The 13,929-nt window shown below is 33.0% G+C and overlaps 1 long non-coding RNA gene across 1 annotated transcript; it reads right to left on the bottom strand.

Moving 5' to 3' along the window:
- Positions 1-959: 959 nt before the first annotated feature.
- Positions 960-10,873, bottom strand: LOC134693171 (uncharacterized). The gene is made up of 3 exons (XR_010102352.1): positions 10,738-10,873; positions 2,897-3,008; positions 960-1,552 (listed from the first exon to the last, which is right to left on the bottom strand). It is a non-coding gene; the product is annotated as an uncharacterized LOC134693171 (long non-coding RNA).
- Between the last annotated feature and the right edge of the window lie 3,056 nt (positions 10,874-13,929).

The following is a 13,929-nucleotide window of genomic DNA, read 5'->3' as shown; positions in this document are numbered from 1 at the left end:
AAGTTTTCAAGTTTATATAATCATGATAATTATAATGTATATCCTTCAAATAGACTCAAAATGTGCGAGTAAATTTATTCCCCAAGATAATAATAATTTATATTAAACAATGCCAGGACAATAAACATGGTAAATGTGAGATTTATTATTGCAGTTACAGAAAATCCTGGATACAAATAATGCATTGTAATACCATCATTTAAATAAATTTATATTTTTTTATGCCAAACATTTACAATTATCATGATTATATAAATAACCAATTTTATTTTAGACAAAATGCAAGAACATGGAGAAATGAAAACATTGCATTTTCTGATTTCATGTATAAACAATGCAAGCTAAATTTGTGTACATGTACATGAGATACACATCTACATGTACAATACATATATACATGTATGTGCAAAATGGCAAAGAAAATACCCATAATTATTTTGTTCAATATTAAACATTATGTGGCTGTTATACATATGTTTTTGCTCATTATTGAAGCCCAACATCAATATCATATGTCTTTAAGATGAACAACAACTGCATGATTACAACACTGTTTTATGCTTTTGAACTTTTTGTACACCCAGGCCTGTATTCAGTGTTTATATGAAATGAAATTGAAAAATTATAAATCATGATTAAATATGATTTTCTTGTTCTCTCACGTCTCTGCAGGTGGCCAATATATATATACAACTATTTTTTTCCCTGATGGAGAGTAGTTTTATTGGCAATCAATTTTTTTTTCATATGTCATATTCTTACTTTTATAATTACATGTACATGTACATGTATTATTTGTAACTCAAACATGTGGTGCATCAGTGAATTTTATGCCTACATGCATATATGTATATCCCATGTATATCTGTAGGTAGGATTTATGTTTAAATCAAATAACTTTATCTTATAATTACTCCCGTCATGCCTGTAATTGCCAAAAAAATAACTAAACACTCATATTGAAGTCTTATAAATCAATATATTTCCTTCTTTCAAATTCATCTGAATATCATACATGTCATTTGTTTATCTTTAGATCCCTTATAAACTACTTGGTTAGACATTGCAGATTTTTCAAATATTTCACGAAAGAAACCACAAATCAAATCCTTGAAACTGTTGCAACACATTTTTTTTTAATGTAATCCTTTTTAGAAACTCCAATTGTAAGAAATTATACAAGTTTCCAAAACTGCCTGTATTTAGAATTCATTTTAACTGAGGTAAAAGCTCTCTCCGATGGTAAACATCAACTTTAATGATACACGAGGATGAAAAAGAAGGTAAACTGTTCACTTAAATATTCCTCTGTTTCACTGCATCAAAACACTAAACTCCAATTCAATTGGGTCTTGAAACAGCAAATGCTTCTGCTTAGTACATGATATACATGATATAGAATTGCTGTCTTTTTTCTACTTCTCATTGAAATATTTGGTGGCTTTCCAAACAAATTTTAATCAGATTTTCAGTATTAAATGGTCATCATGGTCATGATGAGTAATAAATAAGTAACTTTCTTCTGCTGTCTCAGTGCAGGTGATCATCACTGCTGAAATATGAAAATGCAAATATAATGTATATATTAAATGAAATGTTTAACATTATATTTATGATTAAATATTAAAGTAATAAAAAGTAAGTGCAAACATATTTCTTCAAGAAGTTACTGTTAAAATGCAAATTACATATAAATTCCCTAGTCTTTATTTAATTGGTTATCAAAAGTACCAGGATTATAATTTCATACGCCAGACGCGCCTTTCCTCTACATAAGACTCATCAGTGACGCTCAGTTCAAAATAGTGAAAAAGCCAAAACATATACAAAGTTGAAGAGCATTGAGGACCAAAAATTCCAAAAAGTTGTGCCTAATACGGCTAAGGTTATCTACTCCTGGGGTAAGAAAATCCTTAGTTTTTCGAAATTCAGTTTTGTAAACAGAAAATTTATAAAAATGACCATATAATTGATATTCATGTCAACACCGAACATGAATAATAAAATTGAGAAAGGAAATGGGGAATGTGTTAAAGCCACAACAACCCGACAATAGAGCAGACAACAACCGAAGGCCACCAATTGGTCTTCAATGTAGCTAGAAATATCATTATACATTTGAACAAGGATGTTATTTTTAACACACATTTTAATAAGGTGCACTACTTTGATAAAACTTATATTTATTGATTTCAGAATGTGAGTTCCATTATTGCAATTTACAAAATGCAAATTTGCCATATAAAAACATTATAATAATTTCCGAATTTACATTGATACATTATATTCTTACAATGTAAGAAAACAGAAATTTATTTGCACAAATTAAAAAAACAGGCTCACTATAACATTCAGTAGTTGTCTTTTGTTTATGTAATTTATATGTGTTCCTTGTTTTCTTTATATAGATATTAGACTGTTGGACTTGGTTTTCCTGTAAGAATGGTTTTACACTAGTAATTTTGGGGCCCTTTATACTTTAAGTTTGGTGTGAGCCAAGTTTCCGTGTTGAAGGCAGTACGTTGACATATAATGGTTTACTTTTATAAATTGTTATTTGGATGGAGAGTTGTCTCATTGGCACTCACACCACATCTTCCTATGTCTATAGACTATTAACCCCTCCACATTATGTATGCATGTGCCTGTTATTCAGTGGTTGTCGTGTGTTGCTGTGTTACATATTAGACTGTAAGTTTTCTCCTTTGAATTGCTAAAAATTTCATTTGCAATTTAGGGGCCTTTTGTAGTGGAATATTCAGAATGGGCTTTGCTCATTGTTGAAAGGCCATACAGTGACCTATAACTGTAGTTGTTAATTTTGGTGTCATTTGGACACTTGAGGAGAGGTGTCTCATTGTACAAAGTTAGCTGATTGCAGGATAAAACAATTTACCTGTCTGTAAAAATAGAAATCCAATTTCAACATGTTCATGCATGTTCAAAGCATCACTTTATATTTCATCAAACCTGGAATGGCATACTGTATCTTGAAATCAACAGGTAAGCTGAAAAAAGGTAATCATTTAATTACAAACAGATACTTTTTTAAATAAGGAACATAAACATGTGTATAATGATACAACTAATTGTTAAATAAAGAAATAACATCTGCCACATGCACACAACCCTAATTTGAGCACTGACCAAATTGGGAAAAGCCATTTTATTCCTGTCGTAAAGTGAAAAATTTATAAAACTCGTGTCAAAAGCGAAGTAAGGGTTGCCAATAAATTTAATATATTGCCTGATACATCCCAATATTCACAATTGTGAATATGACAGCTGTTCTAAGGAAACTTGCAACTCGTGTAATAAAATAAAAACTTCGCCCCCATGTTTTCCAACCAATAAACAAGGGAAATCAATCATTAAAAAAATGGGTAAACTCGGCCCATGGACAAAAATAATAAAATTTCGACCTGCATGTACATTATATATATTGATGATGTATATGTAAGAATGTAACTTTAAACAGACATACTGACATATATTTGTTTTGGCCATACAAGTATGGTCTGACATTTTAGCTCTTCTGTATGTCTTAAATAAATTTTCATGATTAACTAGCTAGACATGCTGAAAGCACTGCCCATAATAGCCAGCCCACCTCAAAAATAATATAAATCTAAAACAAACACATGAATCTCTGTGAGCTACTGCTCACTAATAATATCCCCATACCCTTAAAGTATAAGGTTAACAGAAAGTTGTTGAAATGAATCTGAAAAAGCATCACACAGTATAGCTGACTCGTACATGTACATGAATAAACCCTGAAGCCAAATTTCAGAAATCCTTGTAACATTCCTGCAAACAGTGCTACGAAAAATATTCATTGGACAGACTGACCTAAGAATGTAGACAGAAGTAAAACAGTATGTTCCAACTTTTTTAAAGACTAAAAAGTGGTGCCAGGAATATATTGTACACGTACAAATATAAAAAAAAATTGCCAACAGTGGCACAGTTCGTGGATAATTTTTTAAATAATATTAAAATCCCATAAAGGGAATGAGTAAAATCTAGAATATTCATTGAATAAAAAAAAATGTAAGGGATCTAACATGTATATTACATTTCAGCAAAGTTTCATGAAAATTTGTTGAAGCGGTTTAAAGTCATTATTTGAAAATAATTTCGACCCTCTATTATGAATAATGTCCCTATACATGTAGTACTCAAAACAAGATGTATATATAAATTATATGTAAATTGGGAATAAAATTGAGAATGGAAATGGGAAATGTCACCAATGGGCAGGGGCAGATCCAGTTATTTTAAAAAGGGGGGTTCCTAACCCATGACCAAAAAAAAGGGGGGGTTATCTGTGTTCCTGATGCCTGGTTTGTTTAAATGTTACAAATGAACACTTTCGTGTTATATTTTTTTGTCTCAGCGGCATGTGGTACTTACTTTCAGAGCAATAAGAATATGAGACCCCCTTAATCTACGGGTTCCTACAAAGCAATGGCTTTCTCTGTTTAGAATAAACAACTTTGTTGCAACCAGGCTCCCAAAGAAAATTTTATAACTGGGTCCCTTCTGTTTACCGGGTATCGGGAGGGTTCGCCCTGATAACATGTTCGCCCTAGGTTTGTTCGCACTGAGTTTGTTCGCCCTATATTCAGTCATGATATGTATATGTTACATCAATGAATGGAATATATATATATTAAAATTTATGTATACATGTATCTATTAAAAGTTAAATACAGAATATTTGCCAAAATTTATATTAATTAAATGAAATTCTTGACTGCATTGTTACACTTTATTTTATAATTACTTTTCATTACTTTTGATTGAATTTTGATTGTTGATAAGGTGTCTTTTGAAACCTTTGATATCCCCAATTGTTATATAAATTGTCTTTGGTGGATTATCTTGTAGTCCTGAAATGTACCGACTGAAACATATAACCTAGTAGAGCAGCTAGCTTTTAGACGAGTTAACATGAAACATCGTAAATATTCTGCGAAATTGTAGACTGACTTCAACACATTCAATTATATACACACTAAGCAGAAAGAAAAAAAAATCAGGGCGAACGGACTTGGGGCAAACAGGTATTAGGGCGAACAGAAATTAGGGCCATGCCACCAGAATCAGGGCGGATGGACCCGGATTCTGTTTACTGGGATAAAGCTTAATACATGTAACACGAAATCTCGGGCTTAAAAAATACAAAATCTGGGGGTCCCGAATTCGAAAAAAGAATTCCCGGATCCTGAAAGGTCAATCCTGAAATCCCAATCTTAAAAACACCTGATCCTGGAGTCCAGATAAAGGTCCTATCCCCCTTATAATTATTTGAACTAGGGCTGAGACTATTGTAACTGTTATAGAAGTAGTCTCAGAATAGGGTGATGGGTGCAACATGTGTCAAGCTACAGATAACATGTTTCAGGTTCCTTTTGTGCAAGTATGTATGTGCAGCCCATGTGCTCCAAAAAATAGCTCCATGATATCATAATTAGAGCAATATGTACCCAGGCAGGCAGGATACCTGCGAAACGAAAATTAATCAAAGAGCAGAATGCTCTGAGGGATACGATTGCCATAGTTTTCATTGACACATGTATAGCAGTTCTGTCAAATTTTCATTAAACAAATGCATGAGATTTGGCCAAAATTCAAAAGATCAAAGAGGAAAGAAATAGATCCAAGAAGACTGTTGCAAAAAAAGCATGAACATGCGCGAGTCTCAAGCATTTTTGGCCGGTAACCCTGGTACAGCTGGATAGTATAAATTCTCTAAACTAATTCAACTGCACATGCAAAATGTAACAATCTGAATAGTCACTCAACTTAAAGAATAGCCAATCCCCGTTACAAGTGTATGAGCCATGTACTTATTGTGTTTTATCGAATTATAGTTATCCTGTACCATTGTAAACTCGTACCATTGCTAACTCGTACCAACTTATTTAAATGCATTCAAATGGTGTTAAATGATGAATATACATGATATACCTTACTTTCACCCAATACCTCTTAAGTCTGTAAAATGTATATAATTTGAAAGTACAATGACCAATTTGTAGCTTATGTTCCTTGTATATTGGATAGAAAATACTGTGGCAGATGTAGATAATTAAGCACAGGCACTTGTCTCAAAAAATTTTCCTATATACCTTAATATAACACAAGGTACTTAACTATTTTTTTTGAAAAATGACACCCAGTCCCGAAATCTCGTTATTTTTTTAATTTCTCGGTTGTCAAACCTACTTAAACTTAATATGCCGTAAATCTAAATTGATTTATCTACACAATGGTATATGACATGACTATCATTGTTGTCGGGATCATTAGTAGCAGGCCGCAGAAGTCGGTCAACGGGATGTTTTTTGCATTTGTCTCAATTTTTGGCAACACCCAGCCCGCAGTGATTGAATTATTATAAAAAAATTATTAAAATAAAAACTGTCAGCTTCCCTCTGACTATGAATTATTACTTTTATTGTAAATTCTTTACAGATTATGTGAAACAAACACAAATAAGTTTGTTATGAAACACACGTGTACACAACGACACTAATGTAGAGTTATAAATTGACCAAAATTTCCCACATTTATTTTTAGCCAGACGATTGACCAATGAGAAACCAGTATTAAATTACATGCGGGCTGGGTGTTGCCAAAAAATGAGACGAATGCAAAAAAACATCCCGTTGACCGACTTCTGAGACCTGCTTCTAATGATCCCGACAACAATGATAGTCGTGTCCTATACCATTGTGTAGATAAATCAATTTAGATTTACGGCATATTAAGTTGAAGTAGGTTTGACAACCGAGAAATAAAAAAAATAACGGGAATTTGGGACTGGGTGTCATTATTCAAAAAAATAGTTAAGTACCTTGTGTTATATTAAGGTATATAAGAATATTTTTTTTTGAGACAAGTGCCTGTGTAATTAAGGTATATACAGTTTCACCCGAAGAAAATTTTTCATGAATAATAAGATCTTAGCAGTTAGTCAAAATGATTGCCAAAATTATTTTTACTGTCTATAAATAAATGTAACCATGAAATTTAACTGATTCCTGTTAAGGGGGTCCGCATTTTCCCCGCAAAAAAAGCACATGGCTTTCAACAATTGTAAACATAGCATTCATTTTGTGATCATGGATTACAGCTTTAATTAACTTAAATTGGATATATACATATTCAACATTGTTCAATTTTAATAAGTTACAGTTAAAGCAATGTTTTAACTTTCCTCTGGATTAAGTTCTACAGTGGCGGATCCAGAACTTTTCCTAAGGGGGAGCCCGCTGACTTACCTAAGAGGGCCAGTTCCAGTCATGCTTCAATGATTCCCTTTATTATCAACCAAATTTTTTCCACAAAAAAGGGGGGGCTGGATCCGCCTATGTTCTAGTTTGAAAGATCAGTAAACACATTAATGCTTTAAAACATTCTTTATTTTTGTCTAAGTTTTCATTTAACTCCTGTGTAAAATTCAAGTAATTCAACTTTATTTCTATTAAGTTTACAAACAGAAACCCATAAAACATCATATTTTTTATATATTTTTCTGAATGTTACGACTTCCCAGTAGTACAAGTTAACTTTTTTGGTTCCAATGCCGTGGTACGAGTTAACTTGCTTCCGTATCTTATCACCGTAATTCTAGGAGGAACCCTAGACTGGACCCCTATCATATTGTGTTCACTTATCGCTACACTGACCTTCGGTGCGAAGCTATATATAGAACGGCGGACCAGTTTAGGAGGAACCCCATTTCTTACTCTTTAATTATTGAAGTTCCTTTGGGTCAGAGGGCATGACTCCTTTCCGTACACACTCCTCTGTTTACATTGAGATCGTTCTTAATATAATACGACGTTTACCGGCATTAACGAGTTAATTCTTCTTGACAAATACTTCGAAAAGGGAGACAACTCGAAACGATAACATGGAAGATTCCATTTCTGCTGAAGGGGTGTTATGGGTAATTTTTACGATGAAACATTTATTTTAATTTAAATTATGTGATTTAAAATTATGCAACAACAATAGCCCTCCATATGCAGAAAGACATAGAAAGAATCCCTTGAGTTTCAAATTAATCAATGAAGCGGGGAATCACTCAATCTGATACCCCTTGAAATCAGGAAAACTACACGCATGTGGGGTCTCACTAATTAGCGACAAAAAGCGTCAAGAAGCGACAAGAAGAAAAATAATAAGTGACAAAAAGCAACAAGAAGCTATTTAGCGACAAGAATACATTTTGTTATCACATACATTAAAATATTTTTTAGGATTATATTGAAAGATGAAGAAATAAAAAAAAATCGATGAAGAGATTGTGTACTTTTTATTATCATATTGATAGATGTAAAAATTAAACATGTGTAAGAGCAAAGGAAATGTAAACGCTATAAAATGAAAATAAAAACAAAGATTTGTCACCTTCCTTTTGAAGGATTTAATAAAACAAAAACATGAAATATTATTTCCTTCCTAACTGTACAATTAATTTTTCCTGATAGGACCAACATTAGCTGTGGCTTCACTCTAAGGTAATACACAATTAAGAGCAACAAATGAGATTAACTAGGTGTGTGTCCTTTGTTTTATTGCAACAATAACATCCATTAACACCTTCATCAATTACACGCACCAGAATATAAAATTATTGTACCGAATAGTGAACACCTGTTGAAAACTCAAGATAGTCATCAGTTTCCTTTAATCTTCAATCTATATGCATAAACATGATAAATACCGTTAAATGAGACAATACACTAAATAAAATGATGAAAAATATTCACATTCTAATTATGTTTTCCTCTTGTTTGATTTCAGTTCTTAATTTGTATTTCACAATTTGTGTATGAATTTTCTGGACAATTAGGCACAAATAATGCATTTTGCAAGTTAATTATATATTGTACAAAAATGGTTTTAAAAACAAATAAAAAGACAAAATATACTTCTTGCGATACCTTATAAAATATCATGTAAATAAATGTAGCACCTGAATTAGATTTACAAGTTTCATTCCCCCCCCCCCCCCCCCCCTAATCAAAATTAACTTTCCTGTCGTTGAAATTGTTTTCTTTTGCATATTTTTTTAATATTTATTTCGAATAAGTAATATAAATAAAAAAATGTTTTCTTGTTGCTAATATTATTCTTCTTGTCGCTTCTTGACGCTTTTTGTCTCTACAATTCTTTTTGTCTCTAATTAGTGAGACCACGCATGGACATTAATACATAAACAAACCGCGACTTGCGATTTGGAACAAGAACGTTTATTAAATGATATGATGAATGGTTCTCCATTTCTTTATGAGAGTACAGTATCAAATATCAGTTTCATAACGATAAAATATAGAAATACTCCACTTCAGTTCTTGTGACAGAACACAGGCACTTGTTTCTATCCATTGGAAGAACCACTATCAAGTATATTTACGAGAAGGTACCCAACTACTTTTTTCACCTCTCCGCTTAAAACCCTTATTTCTCTGTCAATTCAGTCTCAAATTTTTTGTAACATACACCATTCGATTCATGAAAAGTTTATCTTTCAGATGATATGCATTGTATTTACCCTTAGAGTACCCCTTACCCCCAGTGGCAGTACACAAGATTTGTCAATAAATTTTCATATTCTCATTTTAGTCCTCCTACAAAATACAACAACAACCGGTTTGAAGCAGAAAGATTTAAAACCGCTTGTGATTGGTCGGTTCATAGTTCATAGGGTCATTCACTCTCTAGACTTTACATTAATCATTTGTGACTCTTTAGATTTATCCTTTACTGTTTTATGCAAATTATCTAAAACGGAAATAGTTGTATTTTGTAGGAGGACTAAAAACGATCACATGAAAATTTATTGACAAATCTTGTGTACTGGGGGTAAGGGGTACTCTAAGGGTAAATACAATGCATATCATCTGAAAGATAAACTTTTCATGAATCGAATGGTGTATGTTACAAAAAATTTGAGACTGAATTGACAGAGAAATAAGGGTTTTGAGCGGAGAGGTGAAAAAAGTAGTTGAGTACCTTCTCGTAAATATACTTGATAGTGGTTCTTCCAATGGATAGAAACAAGTGCCTGTGTGACAGAAATAGAATTATTGATCGGCTTTCAGAGAACTCTCGCAAGTTATCAAAATTTGGGAATTCCCTCTGACGTGTTTCTAAATTTATAAAAACACTAAATATAAATACTGTTTAATTCTGATTTTCCGTATTGTTAAAAACACGCATATAAGTCAAGGAAAATATCATACATGAAGATTATGAGTAAAACATTACAGGAAAGTTGTTTATGTTCAATTGTTTTGCTTGTTTTTACCTTTTAAAGCAAGACAATCATAAGAATCTGAGATGTTGCCGAATGTTTAGAATAAAACGAATGACGTGAGGGAGTGTGTCATAGGGTCAATGGTATAAGTCTACAGATTGCTTGACAGCAATCGTATCCCAAAAACGAATTTCGAGGTAAACGATGAGAATGGGTCCTTGGTATAATGCAGGGAACTTGTTTCATTCGTTCATTTATTGACGAGACTCAATAAATAACTTAAATTTCAGCTATTTGTTGCAGTCTTGTTTTGTTTTGACCACGTGTATATCATGCTTGCCCTCATTGAACTCGTTTTTATCTAATAATATACAGTTTTTCGCCCTCTGGAACGAATGAGAAACACAACAAGCATCATATGTTTCATAATAAATACATGTCTTGTAGCTCACACTTACTTTTTCGGTTAGATTTTCACATAGAAGTGAAAATAATTTTAGCTGCAAATTTCTTTCCATTCTGCAAGCTGCAAACATCTATTTGACGTCGATCGTCTTCTCATTGGTTGATCCGCGGGGTCCAAAAGCCGACAATATCGCCTTGAAAAACAGCTTTTGTAACTGTTTCCATAATAATCCAAGCACAAACATACAATATTTGTATTTCGATAAATAAATTACATCATATTTATAGTCGTTTTTAGTTAACTGGCATGTATGTAATTTGATTTCATACATTTTCATCGATAGACGCAGCCTCCGCCATTGATGAATATATGAATACATAATGAGGTCCTTACGGGGTTATCTGCCCCTGAAAATATCTTAAGTAAATCGCCTTAACATCGCTGCGAAACACATCAAACGAATGGATAACAACTGTCATATTCCTGACTTGGTACAGGCATTTTCTAATGTAGAAAATGGTGGATTGAACCTGGTTTTATAGCTAGCTTAACCTCTCACTTGTATGACAGTCGCATCAAATTCCATTACATTGTCAACGATGTATGAACAAAACAAACATACTCAAAGAGTAAAAATGTCAAAAATAGGGGTACAGCAGTCATTATTGTGTTATCATCTTAATATCACTATAAAAACAACAAATGTAACGAAGAATCACAAAAAGGCATACATCAAAATTAACATACTAATTTTGCTTTTCTTGTACCACTTAATTTATGTATATAAAGTCTACCCGTCAAGGAAAGAAGGTTGTCATTGCTGGTGTAAAAATGAGCGTTTGAAATTCGTGCAGGTAGACATAAAAATAATTTTGTCGTTAAAAGTATGAACAAAACAAACATACTTGCATCACTATAAAAACAACAAATGTAACGAAGAATCACAAAAAGGCATACATCAAATTTAACATACTCATTTTGCTTTTCTTGTACCACTTAATTTATGTATATAAAGTCTACCCGTAAAGGAAAGAAGGTTTTCATTGCTGGTGTAAAAATGCGCGTTTGAAATTCGTACAGGTAGACACAAAAATTAGTTTGTCGTTAAAAGTTTGAACAAAACAAACATACTTGCATCACTTTTCCACTGTATTTTTACACAAAATGGATGTAAAGATTGAAATAACCTTTGTATCAGTTGAATCTCGTGTTTAAAATGTATATGACTGATGTCCACGTATAGTAATTCCTAATGAAACGCTATAATCTAAAAAGGTCCAACCAGTATAGCCAAATCCGTGAAAGGAATCAGAGATTTGTATGAATGAACTTTCCTAAAGTTGTAATAATGTCTAACATTTTATAACAGCAAATTTCAATAACACAAAAAAGATCCGTATGTGCATGCCAGTACCAAAGTACTAGCTACTGGGATGGTGATACCCTCGGGGACTTGCAGTCTACCAGAAGAGGCATCGACCAAGTGGAAGTAATAACATTAATTGTATCAATTGTTCTGCACCAGATGTGCATTTCGACAATACACGTCTCTTCAGTGATGCTGGTTGTCAAAATATTTGAAATCCAAAGCTCATATAAAAGATAAAGAGCTATAATATAAAAGGTCCAACCAGTATAGCCAAATCCGTGAAAGGAATCAGAGCTTTGTATGAAAGAACTTTCCTAAAATTGTAATAATGTCTAACATTTTATAACAGCAAATTTCAATAACACAAAAAACATCCGTATGTGCATGCCAGTACCAAAGTACTTGCTACTGGGCTGGTGATACCCTCGGGGACTTGCAGTCCACCAGGAGAGACATCGACCCAGTGGTAGTAATAACATTTACGGTATCATTTTTTCCTGCACCAGATGCGCATTTCAACAATACATGTCTCTTCAGTGATGCTCGTTGTCGTGAAAGGATTTGGAGCTTTGTATGATAGAAAATTCTTTAATTTATAATAATTTATTAACATTTTGTTACAGCTAATTTCAATAACACAAAATAATCCGTATTTACATGCCTAACCAAAGTACTGGCTACTGGGCTGGTGATACCTGCGGGGACTAATTGTCCACCAGCAGAGGCATCGACCCAGTGATAGTAATAACATTAACGGTATCAACTGTCCTCCACCAGATGCGCATTTCGACAATACATGTCTCTTTAGTGATGCTCGGCGTCAAAATATTTGAAATCCAAAACTTATATAAAAGATGAAGAGCTATCATCTAAAAGGTTAACAAAGTATAGCCAAAATCCGTGAAAAGAATCGTAGCTTTACATGAGGGAGAAACACTCCTTAATTTATAATAATTTCTAACATTTTGTTACAGAAAATGTCAATAACACAAACAAAATCATATTCTCATGCCAGTACTGAAGTACTGGCTACTGGGCTGGTCATACCCTCGATACTAACAGTCCATCAGCAGAGACATCGACCTAGTGGTATTAACTTTCAATTTTCATGCACCGTATGCGCATTCCGACAATACATGTCTCTTTAGTGATGCTCGATGCCAAAATATTTGAAATTCAAAGCTTATATAAAAGATGAAGGGCTGTTATCCAAAAGGTCCAAAAAGTATAGCCAGATCAGTGAAAGTCAGAGCTTTGTACTAGAGAACTTTCCTTAGTTTATAATAATTTCCAACATATTGTAACAGCAAATTTCAATAACACAAAAAAAAAACGTATTTGCAAGTACCGAAATAATGAAGAACTGGCTACCAGGCTGGTCATACCCTGGGGGACTAACAGTGCACCAGTAGAGGCATCGACCCAGTGGTAGTAATAACAATCACGGTATACATTTTCCTGCACCAGATGCGCATGTTGACAATACATGTCTGTTTAGTGATGCTTGTTGTCAGAATATTTGAAACCTAAAGCTTATATAAAAAGGGAGAGCAGTGCATAAGATGGATACATTTCTTAATTTATAATAATTTCTAACATTTTGTAACAGCAAATTTCCATAACACAAACACATCCGTATGTTCATGCCAGTACCGAAGTACTGGCTACTGGGCTGGTGATACACTCGGGGACTAACAGTCCATCAGTACAATCTAGAAGAAAAACAATAATTAAGCCAAACAAATTATAGCAACGGATGAAAGAAACAAATTCCCGCCAATCCTTATACTATTAAATAAAAGCAATATAAGAATGTTTTTTGTTTTTTTTTTAAGTTTTCGAAATCACTAGCAGAGACACATTTAAGTTAAAGGG

Source organism: Mytilus trossulus, chromosome 12, assembly GCF_036588685.1.
Source record: "Mytilus trossulus isolate FHL-02 chromosome 12, PNRI_Mtr1.1.1.hap1, whole genome shotgun sequence".
NCBI lineage: Eukaryota > Metazoa > Mollusca > Bivalvia > Mytilida > Mytilidae > Mytilus > Mytilus trossulus.
Note: the sequence above shows the minus strand (reverse complement) of the source record. Positions and strands in the feature narration are given on the sequence as shown.